Source organism: Bactrocera dorsalis, chromosome 6 (genome assembly GCF_023373825.1).
Source record: "Bactrocera dorsalis isolate Fly_Bdor chromosome 6, ASM2337382v1, whole genome shotgun sequence".
Classification (NCBI taxonomy): Eukaryota; Metazoa; Arthropoda; class Insecta; order Diptera; family Tephritidae; genus Bactrocera; species Bactrocera dorsalis.
This window is the reverse complement of record NC_064308.1, coordinates 41,601,867-41,617,485: the sequence shown is the minus strand read 5'-3', so window position 1 is coordinate 41,617,485 and position 15,619 is coordinate 41,601,867. Positions and strand designations below refer to the sequence as shown.

General features: G+C 32.6%; 1 protein-coding gene and 1 non-coding gene across 2 annotated transcripts in view; both read left to right on the top strand.

Annotated features, from left to right (window-relative positions):
* LOC125779270 (uncharacterized) overlaps window positions 1-15,619 on the top strand; it is a 272,515-nt gene that overhangs the window by 56,074 nt on the left and 200,822 nt on the right. The window lies entirely within an intron of this gene.
* Window positions 11,886-12,102, top strand: LOC125779825 (small nucleolar RNA U3). Its single transcript, XR_007423448.1, has one exon. It is a non-coding gene; the product is annotated as a small nucleolar RNA U3 (small nucleolar RNA).

Genomic DNA, 15,619 nt, shown 5'->3' with positions numbered 1-15,619 from the left:
ATTTTTTAAGCAGGATTTTTGTATCATTATTGGCGAAGGCCATCCTGCGGGGTCGAAAAGTTACGAACATATATTTTTGGTTTTATATGAGGTTGTCAGAGGGAATCTGACCTTGTTTTTTCTACCATTATGTGGGGTATTCGAAAATTGTGACTCTAGTGGTTGTCGTACGACGTACCGGCCATTGTTTGATCGAGTAGTTGTGGCTTTAGAAAAGTGCTCACAATACTAATCTTTTATAGTTTTGTTTGTTATTGGAAGTTTTCTTAACGTTTGCATTTCACTTAATTGTGAATTAAGGTATTTGTTTTTATTATACTCAACTTGAGTTGGTATGATGGTAACCAGTTCTGTAACTAGTCCATTTTGTGATTCGCTGTGCAGCGTTTGAAATTTTTGTGCCTTTGAGCAACATGGTGTCTCTTGGCTATTTTTAGAATTTTGGTTTTCGGGATTTGCTTTTGCAATTAAACCCGTCGTTCTAGATTTATTAGCGCTTTTATAGGATGAAATCGGATATGTGCTGTAATGAAGCATTGAGTTGTGTCTTTTGTGACAATATAAGCAATTATATTTGCTTTTGCAATTTTTAAAATTGTGTGTATGGGACAAGCAGTTTGTACAGAGTCTCTTTGATCTGACAAAGTTGTTCCTTTCGTTATTGTTTAATTTTTTAAACTTCTCGCAAGTTTTAAGTTTATGCCCCCTTTTACATAGTTCGCATGACGTATGTTTTTTCTGTTCGGATGTGAACGTTTGTGGTTTGTTAGAAATTCTGTTTGATTTGGTTTTGCTTATAGCTTGGGGTCTATTTAAGCTTCTATCTTGGTCGTGTTTGTTCTTAGTTTTGATTATTTTTTCTTCTAACCTTTCCGCAATTTCATATTGGGTGGTGAGAAAATCTTTCATTTGTTGCCACGTTGGGCACTTTTTTCGTGATGAGAGCGATTGCTCCCATAGAAGTAACGACTTTGCTGGTAATTCGGCGGTGCAAATATTTACCAGAATTGGATCCCAATTGTCTGTGGGAATATACTGTGTCGACAGAATCAACAAACAATTAGAAACAGTGGATTGTAGTGTTACAAATTCTTCACTTGTTCCTTTCTTGATTTTAGGCAAGTTTAGTAGTGTCGTTACTTGTTTATCGACCAGTATTCTTCCATTTTCGTACCTATGTAGCTTTTAGAGCTTCCCAAGCCAAATTGAAATGATCGTCATTAAGAGCGAACTGTTTTACTATTATGCCTGCTTGACCTTTAGTTTTGTATCTGAGGTGATACAATTTTTGCGCTTGTGATAATTGAGGATGGTTTATGTACACGGCCGTGAATATGTCCCGGAAGGACGGCCATTGTTCATAACCTCCGTAAAAGGTTTCTGTGTCACAAGCGGGCAACTCGAGTTGGATCCCTGAACTTGCCTCTTGATATTGTTGCATTTTTGGCAGCTCTACTCTCGGATGTGGAGTAGGTGCAATTGCTTTAATGAGCTTTAGTTGATCGGAGATCATCGGTTTTGTTTCTTCGTACTGGTCTAAGCAGTTTTCGTATATTGCGTAAGCCGAGGATTTGAAATTATGTGTATCTGAATCGTCAGAATCTAGAATTACATCATAAGCCGCTTGGAAGCGAGTCCAAAAATTTTTAAGATTTTGATTTTTGATTTCTAATAACGATTCAGAGTTTTCTTGAATCGGTGAAGAGGCAAATCTAGTGCAGTATCTTATTAAACTGTCACTTTGTGAAATAAATTTAGCAACCTGATTTGAGCGTGTAGCTCCTGCAGGTGTATTTTGATTGTTATCAACTTTCATCATTTTTGTTTTTTTCTTTCTCAATGCCGTATTGTATTTATGTGAAATGATGTTACTTTTTTTTAATATATATTTTATTTTGAATATATGTATAAATTGTAAATTGCAATTAAAAATCGCGCTTTTTATTTATTAAAATATTCGATGTCCAAATGTTTTGAATTTAGGTACACCTTAATACGTGGACTTGTACGTGCTTTTGTTTTGTGCAATTGAGAGCTCGTTGTAGAGATCAATGCGCTATTTAGCTATGCACGAATTGTTTGCATTACGTTTATGTTTTTAAGCAATTGAGAGAGGAGATTAATTCGCTTTTTGTTAGCAATTCTGTTTTTTTATGTTCGCTCTGGTAAGAGAGCGCGAAAAAGGAATTGAAAAAGGTGCGCCCGTTTATATGCAAATATGCACTTTTAAATATGTTTCGCAATATGTAGGTGAATATGTATATGGTACATGCACTAAGTAAATATGCCTATTGTATGTATGTTTGTATTTTGCCTCTCTTGTTTTGTTTTTATCTTATAATTGTAATTAATGTTTGTGCCTTCGCTTACAGAATTCATGCAATCCTGCTTATTGTTTTTGTTAAACATAAGGGGTATTGCCGAACAAATTTGCAAGTAATACTTGAATTAGTTTTTCTGATTGTTAAATTATTGCGTTTGGATACACAAACGTAATCATGCAAAGCTATCACTTTTATATATGTATGTGGTATATTTGGAAATATATATTTTTTTTATATTAGCATTTTGATCTTTTTCTAGAAATCAAAACGTAAATTCTTACCGTTTGGTACTAGTTTCGTTATTTTAACCAAACGGATCTTTTATTACAGGTTTTACATATGTATGATTATGTATATAAAACTGTAATTTTAGGCATACATACATATATACGTGCATAATATACAATAATATTAAATGGAATCGATACAACTCACTTTGTCATCCCGCAAGGGGATTTTTTTGGGGGTAAAATATATACATATGTGTAAATGTATATGTGAGTTTTATCGCCAATCCCTGTTTTCCTCTTCTTCTATGAATCCAACTGGCTGGCTTCTTCGTTTCTCCCTTTTCTTTGTTTTTTTGTTTTTTTTTCTCCTTCTGTGCTTCAAACTTTTTTCACCGAAGTGATGAATAACGAATAATTAAACAACTGGGTTGAAGTTTGAATCGATAATCAGCATTCCGTTTTATTTTGTGCTTTCTTAATATTTTGCTTGCTTGCAATAACTTAAAAATAAATGCTTGCGTAAAAATTCTTAAGAAATGTTTCTTGTTTAACTGTTGCATTTTCGTTAGCGGAAATGCACTTGAATGAACAATAAATACAAATTATTAAAATTCTTCGGAATTAATGGTACATTTTGTTGACTGTTGCATTTTCGTTAGTGGAATTAATGGTACATTTTATTAACTGTTGCATTTTCGTTGGCGAAAATGCACTTGGACAAAGAATTATTTGGAAAACTCAATAAATTAATATTCTTTATAACACCCCCACCGTTAGTTTGAGGCTCCGACGAAATTATATTATCTTTGCCGGATTGTTTATAGTAGTTTCATTTTTTAATTGTACATTTGGAATATATGTTTTTGTATTCCTAAAGAGGTATATAAAAATAATTAAGATACATATTGATATAATAATTGAGATATCTATACCAAAACTAAGTATTTTTGAGTTCTTATTTGTATATAGTATATTTTTCAGTGTTTCTTCGTATTCTATTTGCTTCAGATATAAAGATTCAATTTTTATGTCTGCTAGTGTTGTATTACTATTGTCTTTATTTTTTGTAATGATATTAGGAAGAATAAACTTGTCTTGTATTTTTATTTTGACATTTGTAAAAGTCTTGTTTAACGCGTTTATTTCACAATTTTCGAATTTGATTAAGTAATTTCCTGAAATGTTTAATTTAGCTTTGTTGCAGTTATGGGATATTGTGCTGTTAAAATGTTTAAGAATTAGTACTCCAGGAATTATTTCGCTTATCTCTTGTGTATTTAATGTTTGCATTTTGCAATTAGCTTCTTCAAAGTTTAGTATTTTGTTTAAACAATCATCGTTAATTTTTATAAAATCATCTAAAAAATTACTTTTATTTAATTGTAGCTTTGATTTTTGGGTTACTCTTGTCTTGGTATTTCTTCTTAGGTCTAACGTGAGCTTTGTAATATTTATGTCCAGTTTCTGTTGTCTGTAAGTGGTCATCATCTATTTTTTCAGCATTAATTTTCCTGTATTTTCTGTGATTTTTACCCCCTCTTATCTCTCTAATGTCGGCGTTAGACGTATGGTTACTATTGGAAGTATAGTGAATATCTATGTTCTGCTTTTTCAAAAATTCTTGCATCGGTATAGCTTTAAAGCCTAGTTCATTATCCACAACAATTTTATTTATTTTCCCATAAGTATTAATTATCAGCAAAAGTTTTGTTTTAAATTCTGTCCAACTCCTACCGTTTATTTGAAATGCTAACGCGAACTTCGAAAATTTGTCAATTGCTGTCATAAAAAGTTTCTTACCTAAAGTATAAAATACGTCTATATGTAATGTTTCCAGAGGTTTGGATGGAGTTTCTGTAATTTTGTAAGGGATCTTCGTGGGTTTCCTATCGTATTTTTCAAAGTTACAAATTTCACAGTTATTTATGAACTGAGTTATCCTTTGTTTTAATGTAGGATTGTAAATTCGCGTAATTAATTCTTTATATACTGCCTGAATTCCTCTATGGTTTTTGTCAAGATGTTCGTTTTTAATAATTTCAGTTAATTGAAAATAGTTCTTCGTAAACAGTTTTAAACATAGTATAAAATTCGTCTTCGATAAAAATAGCATTCAGTTGTGTTGGATTAAAATGATTCTTTAGTATTGTAATTGCGGTTTCCCTGTCCATTTCCTTCATAGAAATTATTCTTCTTTTATTTTTAAAAACAGATTTATTTTTTATTCTTAATGATCCAGAGGTAGTTTTTAATATAACTACTTGATTTTTAAACATATTAATTGGTGAAGTAGTACTTTTTATCGTTCCCCTGTCGCATTCTAGTGTATTAATGCTGGGTTCAATTTCAATCCTTGACAAAACGTCGACATTACTATTCTTTGTTCCTTTCTTGTACCTAATATCATAATCGTATTCAGATAGCCTTAATCTCCACCTAACAAGTTTTGAATTTGGTTCCTTTATAGAAAAAAGCCATGTCAGTGGCTTGTGATCTGTCTCTATTATAAACTTACGACCAAAAAGGTATGGCCTAAAATATTTTGTAGCCCACACGATTGCCAATAATTCCTTCTCTATTGTACTATAATTTGTTTCATGCGTATTAAGGGTGCGACTGGCGTAGCATATTGGATGATTATCTTGCGAAAGTACCGCTCCCAAAGCGTAATTACTCGCGTCCGGTGTCAATGTAAATGTTTTAGAAAAGTCTGGGTATGTTAATATTGGATCATGTGTTAGTAGGGTCTTGAGGGTGTTAAAACTTTTTTCGTAGTCCGAGTCATTTATATTTATCTGTGAATCTTTCTTTAAGCACCTAGTCATTGGTTTAGCTATAGCCGAGTAGTCCTTTATGAACTTCCTGTAGTAGCCTGTGAGCCCTAAAAATTGCTTGATCTGTTTTGCTGTTTTGGGTATTGGGAAGTTAACAACGCATTCTATCTTTTTAGGATTGGGCTTGACTCCTTCCGTTGTAATTATGTGCCCAAGGAACTCTGTTTCCTTTTTTAGAAATTCTGATTTATCTAACTGCATTTTTAAATTTGCCTCCTGTAATCTTGCGAATATAAGTCTAAGTGAGTTCATATGTTCCTGTAAGGATGTTGAAAATATGATTATATCGTCCAGGTATACTAGGCAGATTTTGTTGATATAATCTTGGAGTAGATTATTCATCAATCTCTGGAACGTTGCAGGGGCTGTTTTTAGTCCGAAAGGCATTCGCAGAAATTCATAGTGCCCTCCTTCGACACTAAACGCAGTTTTGTGGATGTCTTCTTCCTCTATCTCGATTTGGTGGAAACCCTTCGCCAAATCGAGTGTAGTGAAGTACTGGCTTCTTCCCAGTTTTTCAAGAATCTCGTCTATGTTCGGGATGGGAAACTTATCATCGATCGTTACTTCGTTCAGTTTACGATAGTCGATTACAAGTCTCCACTTTGGTTTCCCGCTGGCATCGGCCTTCTTTGGCACGATCCAAATTGGGGCTGAGTAGGGAGAATTGCTATTCCTAATTATCCCGTGTTTTAACATTTCTTGGATTTGATCTGTGACTTCTTTCTTATGTACGTACGGGTACCTATATGACTTAGAAAATATAGGTATGTTGTTTGTAGTTCTAATTCTATGTTTTATTGCTGAAGTAAATGAAAGTCCTTCATTTTCCTGGTAAAAAATATTACGATATTCTTTTATTATTTGCAACAATTGTGACCTTTCCTCGGGGTTCAAGTGCCCTATTCTAATTTGGTCTGCCAATGGTTTAGATTCTTTATTTTCGATTATGCTAAAATTTTCGTGATCTACTTTTTGCGTAGTCACCCGATTGGTTTCAGATAGTAAGTTTATCTTTGCTTCTTGATTTCTTACATTTAAAATTCCCTCTCTTACAATGTTTCCGCCGTTTTCTTCCTTATAATATACTAGGTCAGAGTCATCTGGTACTACTATCTTTCTTTCATTTAAGTTTTCGTTTTCGAAGTGCATAGGGAGTGTCTTGTTACCGATATTTATTTCGTTCTTTTTATAATCGATACAGGCATTTAGTGGTCTCAATATATCGTTACCTATTAGACCGTCAAAAAAGTTATGAAATTTTATTATATAAAATTCTATTGGTTTATTAGTTCCAATGTCGCTAAAGTCTTCGAACATGGGTACTATTGCCTTTTTGTCAACGTAAATTCGATGTTGGAGAGTTTTAATTAAAAGTGGGCTAGTTGGATGAATTCTTTTGGGGTCGCAGATACCCGGATTTAAAATGGAGTTTGTTGCGCCTGTGTCTTTTATAAGTCTTATAAAACCTATCTTTGTTTTTATTATTATAAATGGTAATTTATTCTTGAGGCTGATTCCTGAAAATTTTCAGCCACTTCTATTTTTCCTATGTCCATAGGTTCCGGTTGGTTTCTGAAATTTGGTCTCTGGAAGGATGGGTTTTGAGGACTGGGGTTTTGTGGGTTTGCTTGTTGGTATGGTTGGGATTGTTGGTAATTTCTTCCGTTATTTTGGGGCATTGGTTGGAAATTCCTTCTGTTGAATAGTTGTTGGGAATTCCCGTACTGTGTTCTATTCCTACTGTCTTTTTTATTGTATTGTGTATAGTTTCTATAGTATTCCTATTACTTGAATGAGTTTTTAATTCTGTGCTGTTGTTCCCTGTATGTGCGTACCCGGCTTGGAACAGTATGTCCATAGCATGTTCCAAGTCTTCTGGGTTCCTACAGAAAAGGATTGATTTCATTGGTTCAGGAAGTTTGTTTTTAAAGATATTGAGGGCAGTGCGTTTGTTGTTCATCGCACTCTCTCTAGTTGCTTCGGTTTCTCCTAAAATGGTTACTAATTTGTTATTTAACCTGTGTAACCTGGTTTTCATGACGTTGTAAAAATCTAAAGTGTTTGTTCTAAAGGTCACGCTTCGTAATTCGTCAAAGAGTTCTTCGCAAGAACGTCTATCCCCGAAATTATTCTGTAGTATGTTTTTAATCTCTGCCCATGAGGTCGCGTGGCAGTTTATTTCTATTGCCTGTCTTGCTCTTCCTTTTAGTTTTGATTTTATTATGTCCGAAAAAACTAGTTGGGACAGTTCGTCATATGTTTGTAGGTGTGGGTGTATTCGGTTAATAAGTGTGGTGAATGTCTGTAGGTCTCTTGAGTCGCCACAGAATTCAGGTAAGTTATTAAGATATTTTAAAGGGTTTATAGTAAGAATGTTTTGAACTGGTACTGCCATTTTATTTCCCTTTTTTTTCTCTTGTTTTCTAGACGTATATAGTAATTTTCTTTCAATTTCTTACTCTATGCTAATTTTTTCAGTTACATACATTTAATAATAATAATAATTATATATAATATAGTTAATCGGATTCTCACTTTCTGATGTTGTTGTTGAATATTATATTGCTGTCTGTCTGGCTCTGTGTTGAAGTTGATCTGGATGTGTTTCCAAGGATGGAAAAAAATTTGTCACTATGTTGTGTTTAAAGTTGATTAGGATGTGCAGTTGGCTGATGAGTTGTTAATGTGGGTATATCTTTATATTTCGGTTGTTGTCTGAAATTATCGTCGATAAGAGTAAATCTTTTTTACCCTTTTCTTCACCCCCTTTTTGTATTATTTTCGAAAAATTTGTACGTTTTAAAGGATTTGTTCTTCAATCTTATGAAGTTCAAATGTCACTTTCACTAAACGTTTTCGCAAAAATATTTTGTATGTTTTAAAGGATTCGTTCTTCAATCTTATGAAGTTCAAATGTCACTTTCACTAAACTTTTTTGCAAAAATTATTTTGTATGTTTTGAAGGATTCGTTGTTCTTATTTTTTTCTACCCGTTACGAATATAGAAATATTCAATATCCTTTCTTATGTAACTTGATTTTAAATTTTTACACACAAGGATACACGGGTATCCTACCGACTGCGCCACTTTTTTCACCGAAGTGATGAACAACGAATAATTAAACAACTGGGTTGAAGTTTGAATCGATAATCAGCATTCCGTTTTATTTTGTGCTTTCTTAAATACTAATATTTTGCTTGCTTGCAATAACTTAAAAATAAATGCTTGCGTAAAAATTCTTAAGAAATGTTTCTTGTTTAACTGTTGCATTTTCGTTAGCGGAAATGTACTTGAATGAACAATAAATACAAATTATTAAAATTCTTCGGAATTAATGGTACATTTTGTTGACTGTTGCATTTTCGTTAGTGGAATTAATGGTACATTTTATTAACTGTTGCATTTTCGTTGGCGAAAATGCACTTGGACAAAGAATTATTTGGAAAACTCAATAAATTAATATTCTTTATAACACTTCAACTCCTCCTCGTACTGTTTTGTTGGTTTGTATATTTGTTTTAATTTTTCGCGACCGTTTGATCCGTTTTTGTGTATGTTTTATTATTTAGGATACACGGGTATCCTACCGACTGCGCCACTTTTTTCACCGAAGTGATGAACAACGAATAATTAAACAACTGGGTTGAAGTTTGAATCGATAATCAGCATTCCGTTTTATTTTGTGCTTTCTTAAATACTAATATTTTGCTTGCTTGCAATAACTTAAAAATAAATGCTTGCGTAAAAATTCTTAAGAAATGTTTCTTGTTTAACTGTTGCATTTTCGTTAGCGGAAATGTACTTGAATGAACAATAAATACAAATTATTAAAATTCTTCGGAATTAATGGTACATTTTGTTGACTGTTGCATTTTCGTTAGTGGAATTAATGGTACATTTTATTAACTGTTGCATTTTCGTTGGCGAAAATGCACTTGGACAAAGAATTATTTGGAAAACTCAATAAATTAATATTCTTTATAACACTTCAACTCCTCCTCGTACTGTTTTGTTGGTTTGTATATTTGTTTTAATTTTTCGCGACCGTTTGATCCGTTTTTGTGTATGTTTTATTATTTAGGTGCTTTTACATTTCGCGCCCGATTTGCTTTTTTTGGTTACATTTCACTCTCGTATGTATGTATGTTTATTGTTTTTATTTTTGTTGTATATGTATATGACTGTTGTTTGTGCGTTAAATAATTTACATTGGCATTTTTTTTGTTAGTGTCGCTGCGCTGCTCTTTTTTGGTTTTGTTCACCGCAAAATTCTTGTTTTTATTTTTCTCGTTTTTTTTTTGTGTCACTGCACTTTGTTCCTATTTTTGGTTTTTTGGTTGTATACAAGTATTTAAACTTTTTTGTTTTTTTTTTTTTGTTGTCTTCCGCAGTTTTCACCTAATGTATATATAAAATATAATGCATTTTTCGTTTTTGGGACACTGCACTTTTGTTATGCTTTTTTTTTGTTTGGATCACTGCGTTTTATTTTGTTTTGTTCGTTTCTGCACTTCGCGCCACTGCACCACAATTTAGTTTTAATTTATTTAAAAATTAAATTTTTTTCTTTTTTGTCTTATAAAAATCCGAAGGTGCCTTTCGGTAAGGCTCGAAGGACCATGTTTAAGAGTGTTGCTTAAATATGCAAACGGGAGCACAAACCACTTTTATGATCGCCAAAGAAAACGCCAACTTATTTAAAATGAACAATCGTGTTAATTTAATGTTTATTTAATATATGTACAAATGTTTTTTATACAAGCAAACTTTTTTAATGTTATTAAAATGCGGATGCCGACGCTAACCGAATTGGGTGCCCAAAGAATTTTATCGCGCAGGCTCGTCGTCGTATCACGTTAGTATCGACCTGACCTAGCGCACAGGATCGATGTACCACGAAATAAATAAATGGAAGTTGGTGTCGACGTGACTCAACGTGGAAATATCAAAACCGAAAGTTGAATGCTAATGCAGGATTGATCCGATTTAATGTGCGAGAGTTTATTGCAGCGCGAAATCGGTGAACGTATGTTGATATGCGAACTGTATGTAACGAAGTGTCTGCTGTAAATTTTTCCATCCTTTTTGTTGACGAAGTTGATGTATAGGAGTGGTGAGTTGTGTTGTGTTATGCGGTAATGTTTGAGTATGGTGTCATCGGATGTGGTGTACTGCGCAGTGTTCCCTTAGAGTGCGCCAGTTTTTCCCAGGTTGAGTGAGGGGGGATGCTTAACTCATTTAAACAATTTGCTTTCGCAAACATACAGACAAATGTTCAAACGACATAATATATGTATGTATGATTGTTTCGCATTTTGCTTCTACGCCGGTCAAATTTCTTTACAAAAATCGTCTGAAATGTGTGAGAAAATAAAAAATGGATTTTTAAAAAATTTATTGACAATTAAATATAAATGAAAATACATGCAAATTTACTTAAATTTATTTAAATTTATCGAAATTTCGTTTCGCATTTTTCAGCACTTTCAAATTAATTAATATAAGTAAAATTCACGACTTAACCCGCACACGTCTTATTCGTGCAAAATTTCCAACTTTATGAAAATTGGCGCAGTTATTGACACTTCAATTTTATGTAAAGTTTAAAACATGTTTACATATGAATATATAATATATTTGATTTTGGCGCAATTATCGACACTTGCCAATATATTAGTAGGAGAAAGCTCAACATATGATATATACAAAGAACATGTAAGAAGAAGATTTTTACTTAATATGCAAATATTTATTTGATTTTGGCGCAATTATTGACACTTGTCTTAATATACAAAATTGGGCCAAAACGAAACAATGAATTACATAAGTACTTTTGCATGTCAATATGGAAATGCCGACAGCAAAACGCAAAGGCATATATTGCATATACATACAAGCGATTTCTTGGTTGAAAGCAAAAATTGAAGCATGAGAAATTGAAATGCCGACGGCAAAACGAAATTGCGTACATTCGTACATTGCTTATGAATCATGAAAATATCATCATAATGTTTAGGTAAATCTTTTATATATTTAAAATGAGTTATTATAAAATAAGATCAAATTAACATTAAATAATTTGAAAAATAATAAATCAAAAATAAAAAAGTTCTACATACATACATATTTCCATACTATAGAATATCAAAGAAATCATTTTATAAATACATATGTTTCTGTCTCTTCATATTCTCGGTTAGAATATGTTAGAGAATTTTAAAAAATGTTAAAATTGCGAGGCGAATTCCGACCTACAATGTTAACAAATGGGGTGAATTCCCTAATTTGAATCTATCAAATGTTCGCAGTCGAACCTGCACCTTTTCTATACTTTTAAGTTCTCTGGTCAGTCTTCATTTACTTTCTTTGCAAATCGACCAATGCGATGACGAGGTGACTATTCACATGTGTGCGCATAGGTATGTTTGTATGCTTGTGCATTATTGAAGTTATACTTCTTTTTCTTTCGTTTGTCTTTCATTTCTGCGAACTCTCAACTATTTTATGTGACTTTTGGTTGAAATACTCTGCGTTGACCTTTGAAAAATCACATTTTTTTTGGAAATTAACCCGCGATGACGAGGTGTATCGTTTTGTCTGACAGCGTGAGGTTTAAGAACTTCATTTCTAATTTTGTCTTGTGGCATATTAGAAATGATGTTTCTTCGAAAATCGTGCGCTTACAACAGATAAAACGACTTCTGAGTAGTGATTTTAATGAATAAATTCCAAAGTTTTACACATAAATAATGCAGTCAATAAGTGCAGTACGTCAGCTAAGAGAAACCACTTTCCACTGGCACCAGCTTGTTGGTTGACAATTGTTTACTATTATGAAAAAGTTTAATTTCAACCGTTAGTGTCAAGAGATGATGCCATTGAAGGAGTTTACATTATCCCACTGAACAAACAGAAAAAATTTTATCATGGCATTGGAAGCAATGACAGGTCATGTCGCGCTTTGCGAGATGAAATGATAAAATTCCGTCAAAACTCAATTATCACCTTAGAAAAAGAATTATTCGAGTTCCTTAGCACAAGAAATGTTTATCACTAATATCATTCAATTGTCAAAGTCTTCGTGCTCATGTCGATGATTTCTCAGATAGAGTGTTTAAACATTTATGAACTACAACGAGCCTCCTGTATCCGTATCAAATTTGATTTCGTTGTAAGATTTCAACGCATATTTTTATCCTTTCCCTCTTGCTAGTTTTCTTTCATACAAAATGATATGTATTTTTTGGAATATCACTAAGAAGTATAACTTCATCCGCGCGTAGGGCTCCACGCACTTTTTTTTTGTGTTTGTTTAGTTTTTTTTTTTTTTTTGTAGTGTGTTTGGAGGCACGAAGTAAGCTGAAGGCAGATAGTTTAACAACAGTTTTTCAAAAATTTTCCTTTACACAGTTGACTTATGTACATATGTACCACATGTCAATGTATATATGTACATATGTACATATATAAATTGCGGAATATAAAAATTGGCGCGAAAAGTTTGATGGCCCATAAATTTTTTGTATGTATGTATATGCCCATATGTATGCATGTATCTTTTATACAATTGAGTACCTTTACTTATATACATATGTACATTAGGGTGATTCAAAAAAAAAAATTTTTTTCAATTGGTACTCGCAAAAATAGGTTCCTAGACACCTCTAAGAAAGCCTCTCCAAATATGAGGTTTTTTATTTTAACGGGAAGGTCCTCCGCCTAAAGGTTTTCTATTTTTTCTTATTATCAGATAGAAAAATTTATATCTCGCTTCCAACTACTTGAAAAAATTTCTTGTTAATTAGGTTTTGTAGGAAATTGAATGCTCTAAAATATGGTCTCTTATGATTTTTTCGTAAACCCAACCGTTTGAAAGATATTAACGGTTGAAATTTGACTATTTTTGGAAAAATTCTTTATTTCTTATTAATTTTATAACTGAATGAAAAAAAATATATCATAAGAGACCATATTTTAGAGCATTTAATTTCCTACAAAACCTAATTAACAAGATATTTTTTCAAGTAGTTGGAAGCGAGATATAAATTTTTCTATCTGATAATAAGAAAAAATAGAAAACCGTTAGGCGGAGGACCTTCCCGTTACAATTAAAATCTCATATTTGGAGAGGCTTTCTTAGAGGTGTCTAGGAACCTATTTTTGCGAGTACCGATTAAAAAAAAAAAATTTTTTAATCACCCTAATGTACATATGTATGTCTTTGCATTTCTTTTTTTGCTCGCCTTTGCTTATTTATTATAGGCGATCCTGCTTGTTGGTTTTTTTTAGCCCAAGGGGTATCACCAAAACATGCAAGTAATAATACTCGACTTTAAAAAATTAGTTTTTTTTTTTTGGTTTTGGAAAATTATAAAATTGGAAACACAAAATAAGCAACAGCCAGGTACCGTAATTTTTTCATTTATTTCGGTACCTATATACATTAGAGTGGGTCAATTTGTATGGAGTTATCAAAATCGTAAACTACGATGAATTCTAAGAAAATTTGCCCAAGAAACCATGGCTCTAAAATCAAAACGGAGCCTCCGGTTTTTAACGAGAAACTTTTCATTTTGTTTTTTTTTTTTTTTCAATAAATGAAATGGAATATAGTAACAACTACTGGAGCCGAAAACATCAAGCTGTGACCGTACAGGTGCTGCTACACCTTCTCAGCAGCGTTCTTTTTGTGATGCATATCAAGTTGATCTTAAGATCTCTATATACTTGCAATTTTGAGAAAGTGCTCTACACAAATTTAAAACATTCAAAAATGTTATTGAATCTTTTAAGAAAACTAACAGTAGTGGTTATGTCTGGATTTGTTCGAAATGAAATTCCAACAGCTTTAGAAGCTGTATAGATAACGGTCTAATTTTGATGTTTAGATTAATGTTAAAAAAGTTTTTTATGAAATTGGCCATTAAATCATCAATACACAAGAAATGTAAAAGCTCATGGGTTTTGTAGTTTTAAGAAATAAAACGTTGTGACCCTTAAAAATAAATTAGATATTTATAAAATAATAGTATTTAGATCGGGTTTTAAAAAGCTTCGGTGATCGGACGAGAACCGATGTATTCAGCGTGGTATGGCCGCTGTGGTCGGTGTGTGTATATGTTACCTATCCACCCATAAAAATTAAAATAATAATAAATAAAATTCAAACTTTAATAGCTTTCATCTTCCGCGAAATCGTATTGCAGTTAACAATATCATTTTATATCTATATATAAAGCAAAAACTTAACTGTTAAGGGCCAAACAAAATATAATATACTTCTAAAGTTCAGAATTAATTAGTTTTAAGGTCTTGTTTGCTGTCCATCCTAGATGTTGCGTTTCGACTTGCAACCGTGACTGCCATAACACCATCGCGATTTTTTTCTATAGTTCGACGTGAAACGCTAGTCAGCAGTTGCACAAAGCGCTCGGTTCCTTGAATATGTGGAGGAATTTGTGGATCCGGAAGTGGAGGATTGTCAAATTCTATGTATTCGAGCAAATGGTCATAGGGTATGTTTGCAGTGAAGGGCGGCTCCGACAAAATGCTATTGTTATCTAAGTTTATCATCTCAACATAATCAGTGCAGTCAAAATTTATAGTTGGTTTTTTGTAAGCTCTTAATTTTGTTGGGTCGTAAAGTTTTTCACGATAGTACAACATTTTTTTTAAAGCCCTCTGGCGCACTTCCTTTCTGACATCAAAAAGCATTGTTAGTAGAACATTTTCTGAATGTGCAAAATATGAGTTATTTTGAACAACATTATTTACAATTTCGCAGAAATTGGAATGATTTGATTTTTTTTAATAAATGAAAAGGAGAACAGTAAAAACTACTAGAGTCGAAAACATAAAGCAGTGACCGTACAGAAAAATACCGTTATATGGGAGGTGGCCGTAGTTTTTGCCCAATTTAAATCATTTTCATAATCTCACCTAACTAGGTACAATCTAAAATGTGTACCAAATTTAGTCGAAATCGATAAAGAAGTTCCAGAGATTTACATATGCACTCAAAAGTGGGCGGTGACATGCCAAAATTTTCATATTGTCGAATTTCTGGCTGCAATACAACACCGAATACCAAACTCAAGATGTTTCCCTTCAACAGTTATTAAAATTTCCGATCTTTAGTGTTTTCAAAAATTACCGTTATATGGTAGGTGGGCGTGGTTATTATCCGATTTCGATCATTTTCCAGATATCTCTTAAGTAGGCATTGTG